The 14,461-nt window shown below is 39.3% G+C and overlaps 1 long non-coding RNA gene across 1 annotated transcript; it reads left to right on the forward strand.

Annotated features, from left to right (window-relative positions):
- The first annotated feature begins 389 nt into the window (after positions 1–389).
- Positions 390–3,353, forward strand: LOC147758766 (uncharacterized). Its single transcript, XR_015318711.1, has 3 exons — positions 390–1,368; positions 1,546–1,628; positions 2,286–3,353. It is a non-coding gene; the product is annotated as an uncharacterized LOC147758766 (long non-coding RNA).
- Positions 3,354–14,461: the final 11,108 nt, after the last annotated feature.

The raw sequence follows: 14,461 nt of genomic DNA on the forward strand, positions 1-14,461 counted from the left end.
CGAAAAAAGTATTGTTGCAGTGAATTATCTTATTATTATTATTATTGAATTATTATTATTCAATATTCTTGTTCATATGCTTTTACCATAAAATATCTTAAAAATTTTGATTTCGCCTTGTATGTATAATGTTTACTTACCGTAAAGACTAAGGTAATTCGGCTTTTTTCTTACCAAATATAGAAAAACAACATTCCATTAAGTGATAAATCTGTTCTGACATTCGGTGCTGCCTAGATTGCGTTTTCTATCACCTCATCATCAAAGATATAATTATCTAAAAAAAAAAAAAAAATACTATTGACCCTTGTGAAGGCCCTTCTAATTGTTTTAAATTATCATCAGTTTCTTAATTGTCCTACTGAACAGTCATTTTTATATTGGGATAGTCCTCGAGAAGCTTCTTCCGACTTTTCGCCGGTGTTGCTACGGGCTGAATATGTGCGCGTTTACTTTCGTCCATTGCGACAGAGGTACCACGTCAGGAACAACACTCATTCACTAGTTGATGATCTAGCGCTTCTAAATCTTTGCTGATCTAATGCTTTTAAATAAAGAAGAGTATCTGTATTCGTTATAACTATCATGCTAATAAACCCTTATAACGAAACTTTGTGAAAGCAACAAGCCCTAGATATTTTTAGTTTTTTCCTGCTGCATTGGATTAACTTAACACTTAAGTATTTCTAGATGGCCCGAAAAGACACAATGAGCCAAACAAAAGCATTCGATTTGCGATGGTCTAAATTAACGCTTAAAGACAATAGCGGACATCTTTTCGTCGGTCTTAGTCAGATAATTCGCTGCACTATCTACCACAAAAAAAGGCCGATTATAGGCTTGCTTCGTATTTGGGTTGGGATCGTCTCACCACTAGGGTCACTTTTGCCAACGCACCAACGAACGTGTCTGCTTCCGTATCATCGAACTGTTCTAAACACTCTCGCGTTCGCTCAAATAGTTCTGCAACGGTTTGCGCTTTAGTCAGACACATCAGTTGCCATTAGCCACGGTTCTCTCAGGGCTATCCAGAATCCTTTCCATACGCCGCTGTTAGCATGACCATTGTACGGTACGGCCATTTTGCGCGGGTTGAGGTCAACCGAGGACCATATAGCACAAATAAGCAAAACAGGAAGGCTCCGACTTGTGCCTGCCGATGCTTTTTCGGCAACAAAGCCAAACCAGTGTAAATAGGTGAAGGTGCTTCGTCAACACGGAACGAAGTGTTCAAGTTCGATCAAACGAGCCTCTATTGACCCTAGCTACCCTAGTGGAATAGAAGCGTTAGCTTATATTTGGAATTTCTAAGCTATTGTATTCGTGATAAGAAAACGAATGGCCTATGCTATGGGAAACGACTCGAAGGTAAGGCGAAAGGCCGCCATTTTTTAGCAGTCCGAGCTGTAAGCCATGCTTAGCATTGCGAATCTATAAACTAAGCCGTATACATTATCGAAACAGGGAGTAAGGGCTTCTGCTACGTTAATCGTTTGAAATATTCGTTAGATAACAATAATTTTGTCCATGCTTCTGCTCACTGAGGTTTTCGCCGACCAGAGCTATACGTATCTGCAAACTGGTTCGCCGATTGTAGCCCTGATGAAAAGCTGTGACCTTGGTCCCAAGTATGTACTCAGCCATGCACGAGGAACTATATTTTGAGCGTTAAATTACGCAAATGTCTGACAATGTTCTATCCGTACATGGAACGTAATGCTCAACTCGGGCTTAGTGATTTCGACTAGGTACATAGAAAGATATTTTTTTATCATTTAGAAAATATATTTGACATAGGGAATATATTGTTGATATAAGTCAACCGGTAAAGTATCGAAGAAACAAAGAGTTCTTGAAATGTGGACGATATATATATATATATATAATCTATTTAATGTGTCTGTAGTACAGTGGCAAGATGGCTGTGAGGGATTAAACAGCATACAACAGACTACTCTAGCACTAGATCGTTTTTACAACTATCTCATAAACTTAGTAAAAACAGCAGCTCTATAAGTTCACTCAAACCAGTTCCAGGCGCTGCTGTTTCATTTAGCTATTTCGTAGCATGGACAACTGTGCAACACTTCAGGAAAAAAGTAGTAAGCCTTTGACAGTATCTAAATATATCGCATCAATCGCATCGTATTACACATTACTAAGATGTGTTTAAAGGAACAGGGTGCTACAGTACAAAGTTATATTTTAAAAGTTGTCATTTTAACAGCATTTTGACACTAACTATACAACCTAAAAACAAGGCAAAACATTCTTTGTTTACCTAGGTTCACCCGGATCTTCTATTTCTAGGCCTTGACATTGCTATCGTGGGTGTCCCGCGTCAACAACGCTGGAATCCACGAAGTCGCTTAAGACAAATGATGACCGCCGCACACCTCCACTGTGAACCTTATCAGGTCCAGCGTTTAGAATTCTGAGATGGCCATTTTTCATTCTTAGGTGTCTCAAGGCAGAGTCCTGTATACACTAAAGGCGTTACATAAAAATCTATCATGCTGTCTGAATCGCCTAATAATACTTTATTATTATTATTATTACAGTATAGGTTTTTTTTTACTAGTCATACATCACAGTGAGCGTATCACTATAATCTACCGCTATATATTTACCGCTCTATAATTTCAAAACAAGAATATGATGTTTTGTTTCAAAAATCTCTCATGCGTACTATGAAAATGTATCAGTACAGCTTATCGGATGTATTATAGATATGCAGAACCTCGGCCTGAACGAGTTGAGAATTCTGTGTGTTCCGAAGACTGGTTTGTTATCTTCTGCCAGTGACTACGATATGAAGAAATCTTGTTTTTACCATCTTTTGCTGCTAATTAATTACTGCTAAATCAATAACTGTTCTCGCCTCTATTTGAATTGTTTGTCAAAATTCTACACAGACTGTATATGAAGTTAAAAGAAGACAAATAGGAAATTATAAAATAATTAGTGGTTCTACTCAAATTGTGGTTTATAACAAGAAGTTGTCTAGTGACTTTGAATAAAGTTTGGGGATACGCTGAATAGGGAAATTATAGGGATGAGTTCAAAGGCGAAGTACTACCAAGGAGGACGATCCGCACTGGAACCGATACTTAAACCTCTCCCACTAAGTCAGCATCATTTGTCTTGGCTGTTCGTGACATTATCCGTCCAACATGTAGCAGATAACGCTGGGCGTGATCCAGCTCAAAGTATTTTTCAGTGCATACTGGTCTCCATAAGTGAACGTAACGTAGTATAAGGGCATAAGTTTAAATACGTAACCTTAACTGGAGCTTGCCCATGTGTCACAAATGAATTACTTCTACTACTAGTACTAAAGGGACGTTAAGCATTAATGTAGCAGCAACTGTGGAACTATACCAATATAAAAAAAAGAACCATTTCAAATATGAAACAATTATCAAATTTTACTTTAAGCATAAGCATAAGCATAGGCATATATATATATATAGGCATACAGTTAAGAACAAGATCTATTTTCGAACAACGGTAGTTTTTCAGCTGGCTAGATTTCATTTAAAGTACTTCTGGTTCTCCATGTTTATAAAAGGAAACACATGAGACTGAGTTGGTAATATCTAAGACGGTTTTAAGAGTCGCTAAGTAGATGGCCAAAAGTAAATCTAAAAGGAAATAGACAGGCGTGCTCAAAGCGAAAGGGGACATTTGTTCCTGGAGGTGCTATTGTCATCTATTCGACATGACCGATTTGACAAAGTATCGTATTGATCCTGACTTCGCATAAATAAAAACACTCCATAGAAATGATTGACTTCTTGGTTAGCTAGAGAAACTATGTATAGCTCGGTGTCAAATTCGTTTGGTTTGAACGTGCGTAATGTTTCTACGCGTTCAATAAAAACCAATTAAACAAAAAAAAAAAAAAAAAAAGCGGTCGTTCCAGATGCTGTGTGCTGTTGTTGGAAATTTTTTCAGGCCGGTTTATTTAAAGTCCGCAGCCAATAGTGAAGAAAGCCCATATCGAGGTAGAGAAGTATTACGGAGCAAATTATCGATGCTCCATCATTTCTGTAAAATTGATTAGTGGTTCTATATTCAAGTTTTGATGTTCGCTCGTTTAATGATGAAGCTATCAGCTTTGTCAAAACGGAGAACAGGATCGAGCTAAGATGCCACCTCTACAGTTGGCCCCTTAGGCAATTTACTCGACAAGCGCGCTGGCACTCATTTAAAGAGTAGATCCGTTTGAGCTTCGCACATTCAGCATAATATCACTTTTTCCGACAAATGTCTGTTGACAATCTCAAATTTAGAATATGGCAGACTTTTGTTCGGCCAAATGCTTCCTGGCTCTTCGATCCGGCTCACCAAGCTACAGTGAAGGCCATGCTGTTTCATTATAGTGCTTTCACCATGATATAGGTTACATAACCTCGATAATTTACGTTCATTTATCGAAATTCATTGACAGCTCATAACACATTTGTGAGTGCATTATAAATTCAATTGGTGGCGTTTCAATATCTTTGCTACCATCAAATATGTTACTTGTTAGATAGAGAGGGGAACGTGTTGCAGGTATTTAGAAATCGGACACACCCGGTCAAAGATTTTTTTTTTGTTTTAACCACGTCGTATGTAACAGATGAATAGACAGTTGGCCTGGCGCTACTAATATATAGCCCTGACAAATAGATAACGCCTATTTAGTAAAAGGTGCACGATAACATTATTCTTATAACATTAAGCGCCGCTGGTAGCTGATCAACGGCAGATAAGCCGACAACCAAATATGATAATATTTGCAGCATTCTCTGGTGCGCCCAGTTTAGCCTTTCATATCCCTAATTTCTTATCAGTTCTTATCGCTAGTGTGTGGCGAATAGGACCAGAACAGCGACCATTTTAAGAAACGACTAGGCCGACATATGAAAACTTGTATTCTCAGAAGACTGCGCACAGCTAAAAATATTTTAGCGATATATTTAGCCAGGTTGACTCTGTCAGGCCTGTGGTACAGCCATCTGTAAGGGCTCTTGCTCTTTTTTGAGCTATAAGTCTACTTTAAAATATTCCCAAATACCTCTTTTGTTATATGGTTTTAAAGGGTATGGTCAAAGGGTACGCTGCAGACTGAACCTTTGTTGAAAATCGAAAGGTTGCTTGAACTTTTCAGGTTAAATGACAAAGGTAGTCTAATCAATATCTGCGCTTCTTGGGTACAAACGACCGGACGTACGAGGGCGCAGAACTGAGTAAAGAATTTTGACGGGATACTAAGGCAGAGTTTTCCTTATTGACTGGGTACTATGAAGACTTAATGCACGCGGTGGAGAACCTTATTACGTAAGGGGCCGTGACATATTAGATGCCTTAGCGAGAGGCCTACGCATCATATAATCGATAGCAATGGGCGTATCCGCTTTTATATCTACGTTTTTTCTTAGCTAGCAATTTCGTCTCCGGAAATAGACCTCACAAACACATCGACGAGCGAGCGTCCGGCGTGACCCCTAACATCGACATTAGGCTGGAGTTGGCCAGTCTCAGTCCGCAAGTGCGTCTCGCAGAACTTCCACTTAAGTCGAGTTGGCTCAATCAAAACAGGAAGTAGCGTGACAAACAATGATAGAAGATGAGACCGAAAACAATAGCACCGACAAAACGCCGGTGAATTCTTCTATCATGCTATATGCCTCTTTTAACATTGTAATCACCTTGAGATACTAATAGTACCATAGGATCTGCATCAGACCCTGTTTCACTGCCCACCGTTGCCGACCCGTATACATTGCCATGTCAGCTAAACTAATTTTTCCTAGAAAGTCTTTGTCTGCACCTATACAGAAGTAGAGAAATGTTCCATTGGCCATTTTACGGTACAACAGCATGTAGCATTATCTAGTGTTACACGAATTGCCCCAGCTTTTTCTATAATGATTGATGGACCGCGAGGAAAAGCACTGAATAGGAAAACCTTGTTAGATCGTCATCCGTTTATCGCGCCTCGGCACAGATACATTCAGAAATTCATCTGAAAATCAGAAGTAGCTTTCAAAGCACACTGTCTGTGTATCCCGATGTGTTCTGGACGTAGATTTTCGCGTCATATAAAATGTTGCCATTTTATATCTCTTCTATGAGGACAGATATGAACTCCTACATTATTGCGCAGACCGTTTCATGCGATTGCGTGGTATATTTAATGAGTTTAATCTTCGATTTGCGGAAAGTATCCTAGTGCACAGTTAGAATAAAATTAGTTTCATTAAAATAATGGTTCATTTTTAGGCTTTTTTTGTAATTTTAAAAATCGAGGCTATATACCAACAACTTCTCCTTTGCTTTTAAAAATAAAGATTACTGTTTGACACTAGCCATGGACACTCTATCTCATTCCATTTTGCTTTCAACGGTGGACACGTTTATCTAAAGACAGACTGCGTCCGCTAAAACGTAACACCATAACCCGTGGCCAGTGTATGGCCTTGTAGATATGTCTACATGAGTATATGTACGTGTTTTTGTCCTGGCCTTCGTATTCCCATCGTCCGGTAATCGATGTACATTCGAAGTACGTAATCGCTAATCAACAGTTTTTTTTAACAGGGTTTTTTTCTCGAATCTGGTATGGTTTGTCCCGGTCGGACAAAGTTGATGACCACAGAAACGTTTTCCATCGTAGATGCATTTGTAACGAGCGATTTGCTGTAGAGGCCTCCGGGGTCATGCCACACTGATTTGTTGCCGCGTAACATTAATCATCGGTGAAATCCGCCATTGTACTGTGTGAGATTAGAGCGTATCAGGCCGTGCGTTTAAGTAAGTGAGAGTAAGGATAATAGAAAGAGATATGATTTTCGGAAGCCGATACACGCTTTGTACTCGTCCTATAAAAATTCTGACAGCCTATCAAATTCAATTTCGTCGAATTACATTGGTAACCTTGTTCAACTTCAGAGTTAAAAAGAGTCTCGTTTATACAATTTTTATCGCCCTAAAAGCTCTTAGGCGTGCAATGTATACCTGTGTATATCTGTAATATTAGCAATCCAGCGAATGGGTGAAATAACAACAACGACTCCAATGAATACAACACCCATACTGACTTCAGAACGGTTCATATACGGTTTGCCCCACCGAATGTCTTTAGCGTCCAAACCAAAAAAATGCAGGTGATGGCCTATTATTAGCTGTCCTAATAATGTCTACATAGCAGCCAATTTTAGATATGCCAATCTAAATGCGGTAACAACAATGAAAGTTCACAATAGCTATACTTGTTAATATATAGTGTGCTTGTGGCAGAGTCTCAATCAAATTAAAGCCCTCTAAATTCGAACTAATTTACAGGTTTGGTTAGAAAAAAGGTCCTATCAGACCCATAATCGTACTGAAACGGTACGTAATGATCTACTTGTTTTTCTACAACAAACCTGCCAAATAGAAAACTGGTGATACCGGCGATAACAAAAAGAATTGGCAGTCTAAGGTTAGCAACCACTCTTCATAGATAAATTTTCTTTATAAAGCGTCGAGTACAATTCGAACGGTCCGGTAAAATGGGGTCGGTTCGCCGAAGACGAGTCTGCCGGAACTTCTAACTTTGCCTGGCACAACAAAACTACTGCCGGAGATGCCTGTTGGCTGTAACTATTGTGCCAAAATTGTGCTACACTCAACGATTTGTCTTGAGATATTCTATATTGCTGACTCGACCGATGGTTGAACGCTTTTAACGGCTCTGACGTAATCTCAGTAGTTCAAGACTCTGATGTTGTTACCGGCACCCTTGCGCCAGCTAGAAGAACCGCACGAAGTTGAGAATACTGATCTATTTTATTTAATAATTCTTGTATTTTCTATAATTCAATGATTTCTATTGGCAGTATTATTTGTGTGTACGTATGACTCAATAAGCGTCTGCTGTTACGGCCGCTGAGTCCGCATTTGGCCGTATGCATTTTCTGAATGAAAAAAGTAATCGAGTAACTTGGAAAGTACCAATAAGAAATATATTTACGTGTGCGAGAACTAATGCTCAGGTAATAACGTAGCATTTTTAGCACGGCGTATGTGCAAAGCTGACATTTCAAAAGCAATCTGATTGTTCTGTGCTATTTCTTTAGCAAAAGTTGCGTTGATGGTCAATTTAAAATTTATACGAATAAGGGCAATTCTCTGGAAAGGGTACAGCTGCCTTGAACCCCAGGTGGCCGTGGGGAGGATCGCGCATGCGTCGAAGTTATTGACATAGCAAAGGCTTTCAATGCCGTACGGCCTTGTGGTTCTCAAATGAACTTCTCAATACGCTAGCTCTGATGACGATGATGGCAGATGAATCACTGTCATATAGCTAGCATCATAGGAATGGCCCAAAGCTCGATTCTAAGTCCGTTTCATTCAAATCCAATTTTGGATTTCTACATTTATGCTACGCAGAGGATTTGGCATGAAAAAAACGCACTATGTATTAGGTATCGTTGTGATGCATTTTGCCTGGACACGGTCTAGGTAAATCAGCTAAACCCATAAACGAAACTGTGATTAACACATACATTTCTGTCCAATATCTTATTAAACGAAGGGCTAAAAGATCCAAGTCATTCCAAAGCCCTCAAATTCCATCATTAGCTATGTAAAATGCTACAGGTCTTATATTACTGTGCCCGGAACAGCACTATGGGGTAAAACTCGTGTCTACATCTATACCAATACTTATAACGATGCTCGCGATGAGAGCTGTCTTCAGCCCTGTGAGGTTAGCAGCGTAAAGCTTTTCTACAGACAGTAAAGCACAGTATCTATTTGGCAACTGTAATCCATAAGGTCGCGCGTCGTATTAAAGAGACCCATCTGCAAAGCGGTAATTCGTTGGACTATTCGTGCATGCCCAATTCGCAGCAGTGCTGGAATACCATTGATTGAAAATTGCTCCTCCCGTAATAGAAACGTACGTGCAGTAGGTAACTTCGTAGGTAACTTTCTGCATTCATCTGGAACATTACATATTTGTAATGTTGCAATGTTTAGCAGACTTTCATCTTCAATAGAACTGATACATTTACATAGCAGAGTTGAGACATTGATACTGGATCGTTTGCCTTTTGAGGGTATAATTGGTCTATGTAATTACCTTAAGCGTAACGTAATCGAAGTTTTCGAACTGAAATTATACGAGAAATATCTAATAATGGCAACAGGAGTATTGATCGATTAAATAATTTTCAGTCATTCAAATTTCGGAAAGATAGAGAAGGATGGTATAAGAGCAAAGTGGCGTGTATATAGAGACATTATGCAATGCCTGATCAATAAAATGGTTCGTTTATTACAGAAATAATAGATGTGACCTACTGATGCACGGCAAGAAGTCTAGATAGTACTACGTTAGCCTTGTCAATTTTAGTTAGCTTTAGATACCGTCTTTTAAATCTCAGAAATTTAGTTAAATCGCCTGAAAACCACGTATTGTTTTGTGTACAATGGAGACGTTTTGCTTTGATATTCAAGCTTTAGCATGCCCAGTCTGTTGGTACCGTGTAGCTCGTCCATCTCCAAGTATATATGTAAGTATGTAAACTAAGAAGTTCTGAGCACTAAAATACTATACTTTCGACACATGTTATCAAGCGTCATTGTTTTGAATTTAAATAATTTACTGGCCCATTTGCCCGAACTGATTCGCCTCACCCAATAAACCCCAAACGCACCTGGAGGAACTCCACCGTCAAATCCGAGACCAGCGGCTCCCAGCTCCTCTCTCTTTCTTTTCCCTGTCGTAAGCATTGGTATCAGCGAGCAATATTGAAGATGACCCAGTTGTTGCCAGACATGTTCGGCTGGCTAGAAGGAAAACGTCTTATCATGTACTCCCAAGTCCCTGGAAAAAGTTTCGAGGAAGCCGATGTCCCTGCCGCTGTTGCACAACATAGCCATTAGCAGCAAAACAGGTTAGAGCGCGCCAGCAACAGTAGCAACAACAACAACGTTGCTAGGTGCATAGGGGCATCAATACAGCTCGTCTACCAAGTTCGGAATATCTGCTTTACCTAGTTTAACACTGCCGACAGGCCGTGTTAACAAAATGTAAGCAGGTAAAAGAAAAACCATCCAAAGCAGATAATTTGAGCCGAATGACAAAGGTTGTTCCTATTGATAAAATCGGTGCTTAGTGGAAAAAAGAAAAATGAACGCGGTTCGATATGAGATAAGGTCTGGTTTTGGGAAATAGACCCATTCAAAGACTAAAAATTGTGAATTTGGCTTTTTACTGACATATTTAATTGGCTTTCTGCCTCTGGCTCGAAGCGTATTTTTTTACGGAAGAAGTGTCAAAGAAATACTCAACTAGTGTCGATTAAAGGCCAACCTGTGCTTCGACGCGTGCTTTCATCCTCATCTGCCTGCTACCCGCAAGCCAAAAAATTTCAAAGCATTCAAAAGTATGTTTTGTACTTTGCAAGCCCTCTTAGGTAAATGGTTTCAAACGTTTGCAACTACTTCGTGTTTTTTTTTTCTGATTAATGAAAATGAAACATTACAAAGCTATTGAGCTATCTGCTGAGAACGAAATCAGCTGCTAATAGGATCAAGTAAGGCTGATGCTGCCGACCAGGACAGGTGAGCCAACGCCGATTCCATCAGTGAGAACGAATTGTTTCGAAACCTATGAAGAAGCCTTGAAGATAACCCTCGTTCTTGGCAATTTATCACAGCGAACAAAATGGAAGGCTGCAAGGGAAGCGAAAGAAGTTAAGATGGAGGATCGCTGAAACAGACTATCCGAAAAAATTATTCAGGAGTGACAAGCATTACAACAAGGATTGTTCGAACAAACGCTAAACCCTCAACAATTTCCTTCGAAGAACCCCAATGCGCCTAAAAAAAAAGCCGGATTCTCTCCAAAGGGCCGGTGTTGGTCATACCGGACGATATGACGGTACGTGGCTATGATGCGCAGACGAAAACAGAATTGTCCCAGTATTACTTCGAGGATAAACCCGGGTCAAAGAAAAATTTAGATCGGAAACTCAGCTTTTTCTTTTCATCTTTTTCGTTTATCGGAAAAGCGTGCATTATAGTATGCGTCGAGCAGTTCTACCTTTACTGATGGCTATTATTAAAAAGCTTTCAGAATATTGCGTACCGTCCTCATTTAAAATGGGCCTGAATTCTAGGATAATAAGTGGTGGGATCTTCACTACTATATTGCACCGCGCTCATGCTGCTAGCTGTATCGTGTTTTTTGTAGGAAAACTCGACGCCTATACTTTTGGTATAACAATTCAATTCTCGAATTCACCAGACTCAGCCTTCGGTGTATTTTTTCTCTCCACAACTTAGGACATATCTAAAATGAGAACAATCTGAAACGATCAAGAAGCTTTTATACTTATAGAAGAACAATAAAGATCTTCTTTATAGAACCGAGTCCGGAAACTATTCTGGACGAAAACACACATATATATTGAGCTTGATTAAAATCAAGGAGGACAATTGAAGCATGAGCAATGAAAGAAGAGTCAAATTGTCTATTATTTTTTGGCATAATGTATAGTAACGACATAAATTTAATATTTGGTATCTGGAAAAAATCATTGAAACGCTAAAACGCTAGATATCGGTGAGATTCTCTTTTGGCCGCTAATTAACACTTCACTGAGATTGTTTCATTAATTGAATAGAATATAGGATGCCAAACGGAATAAAAACATTCAGACCGTATATTAAGTACATATTCAAAGGGTAAGTGTCGATGTGTCGGCGATACAACGGGTTTCTGCACGTATGATAATCAAAATTGACTCCCACTGTTTTTCATTCTAGGGAACACTGCCCGCTTGGTGCCGCTGCCAATTGGTGCTTGTAATCAACCGATTTTTCCCGTTTCGACTCCAACCTTACCTAGTCCTCACGGACGCAGCTGGTCCTTCGCATCTCTGTTTCGGTATCGGCAACGTCAGATGGATCTGAATCCGATGGTATCGTTGCGCTCGTTCGCGTCATGCGAGTCTGAACGGATAAAGCATCAGGCCATCTAGGACGAATGCATTTCCTTAGGTCGAACTTCGTCGGGCTACATCGGTGCCTGCAAGCCAGCATCGTTCTTCTCCCATTGCATTTGCTAATTATTTCTAGTGTTTGCAATGTTCAGCTGAAAATATTTAGGTTCACGGTAACCAGGGTAAATGAAAGGTGCCCTCTACGTTTCAGTGATGGAAACACCTGCAATGCGGCTTCTACTGCTGTGTTAAAATGTCTGACCCGAGAAGAAACAATATATTGAATGATAATTGCCACATTTCGAGTTGCTCCGATGATATTTTAAGAGGGTAAGCTATTAGCACTGTCAGATTATGCCAGTGTTTACTACCCGATATTATGACCCGCCGTAAAAACGGTAACTAAGAATAATATTTAACAATCCCGGTGATTGAAGCGAGTTATTTTAAGTGATAAAGCAAAAGGCAATAATAACAAAGAAGTATAATTTAATATATATATATATATATATATATATATATATATATATATATATATATAAATTACAAGTTATAACAAACTTGGTGAAAATTAAATAAACAAGGATATTCATTTTAAGTGAGCGTCGAAGCTAAAAGCAAGCGCACCGTAAATGCGTCAAAACGTGTCGTTGTTGATCCATATGTTGATTTAACCTTATGCAATGGCTCTATTCGCTATTGAAAAATTTTGTGCAAACATCTAGGCATAGAGTGACCGGTTATCGTAGTTGGGTTTTACCACCTTTCGTTTTTGTTTTTTTTTAGTTCGGTGCTCAATGTAAATAGCAGAAGTACATGAATATTATAATCGTTACTGCTGTCAATACAGCTGTGGTCTTTGATCGACGTGGAATATTCATATTATACGTATCAGCTGTTCTCAGAAAAGTTAACCTTAAAAAAGAACTGAGTTAGTAATGACTGTTCGTACTAGGATTTCGTTTTTTAATTGTGCTTAGTAATTTTTTTTTGACATTAAATTATAGACTATTCTATAGTATGCTTTTCTACGCTTCAGTTCACAATCGTCTACTCGATCGGTGTCTTTTTTTCTATCTTTCAAGATTATTCATTAACTTGAAGTCATCAAATGGGTGGGTGGCGCCCCGCAATTGTCCACACTTTTGATAAATAACTACTGAGTTGGTGAGAAGGTCCGAAAGGTTTCGATATCGCCAGTAAACGTTAACACGCTTTCCACACATATTAAAGACACTCACTCCCAACGAACCTGCAACAACGTCTAGTCCTTCAACGGTCAGTAAGTTAATCAAACTGGTCACCTCATATTCACACCCCAGCCAATAGGGCCGCGGAGATGACATAACGTAAACGCTTCGCCTATATTTCAACGCGAATATAACTAGTCAATGACTCTCATGACCGGCGTACAGGAGATACGCCTACATATTACTATGTATATATATAGGAGATAAGTAAATTTATTTAAGTGCCTTAATTGAAATCGACAGGCTCATTGTGCACGACTAGGCAGATGCTTTTGATTAATGCCTATAGTACGCAATGCTGTACCGATACCTTAAAGAGGTTAAAGCCCCAATACTCTGTACTTGTCACGGCAATGTGAGTTTTAGCCAGTGTTTTCTACCTGTAAGGACCACCAAACAGATACGTTTCACTCTTCCGGACTGCCGTTTACCTGTTTTAATATTATTTGAACTTGAAGCTGTTTCAATAGACATATTTTCATAAATTTCGATATGTATTAAATGTAGAAATTGCATCGCCACCTGCTGCGGTGCCAAAGAGCACCACACAAAGATTATCGAGTTCGTCCATAGATTCGCAATATTGATGCGTAATTCCTCTGGTTCTAATAGCTACACAGGGGTCCTACAACGATAGTTCAAGTTTGTGTGGGTCATTCGATTCCAATCTATTGGATTCTAATCACATGGAATGTGGGAACATCTGACTTATCTAGAATCGCTGACTATGTAACTAGGAGACGCCCACCAAACGTACGCCGCTGATAGTTTAGGTTGAGAAACTGACGGACAGATACTTCTAGGGGGGTTGTTGTTAGTCTAAAAAAATGCACACAATATGCTCTTTCAAATATCACTAAAACCTCTCTACAATATCTGCACTTTATATGTGCCAAATTCGACTTTTACCTTACGTGAAAGTATGAGTAATTGTATGAAGCTGTATTTTCTGGACTTCTTTTTTGGGCTCCTTCCACAACAGACTAAGGTTTCGGGGACGGCATTTCTAGCATATGTCGCGGCTAACCTTAAAGACGACTAAGTGGTCGCAGAGGACAACTCAGTCTAATAGGGATGCGCATGTGTATATATTTTACGTTAAACAAGGCCATCATAATTTCGCATTCGTTGTCCTATATGTCGTCGTTAAAATTGTTCGTGAAAAAAGGTATTGACTTTACTGGCGTAACGCATCGTGCGAACGAAACGATACTGTCGATACAT

The sequence above is a fragment of the Varroa destructor genome, unplaced genomic scaffold (genome assembly GCF_002443255.2).
Source record: "Varroa destructor unplaced genomic scaffold, Vdes_3.0 BEIS01000001.1, whole genome shotgun sequence".
NCBI classification, from domain to species: Eukaryota; Metazoa; Arthropoda; class Arachnida; order Mesostigmata; family Varroidae; genus Varroa; species Varroa destructor.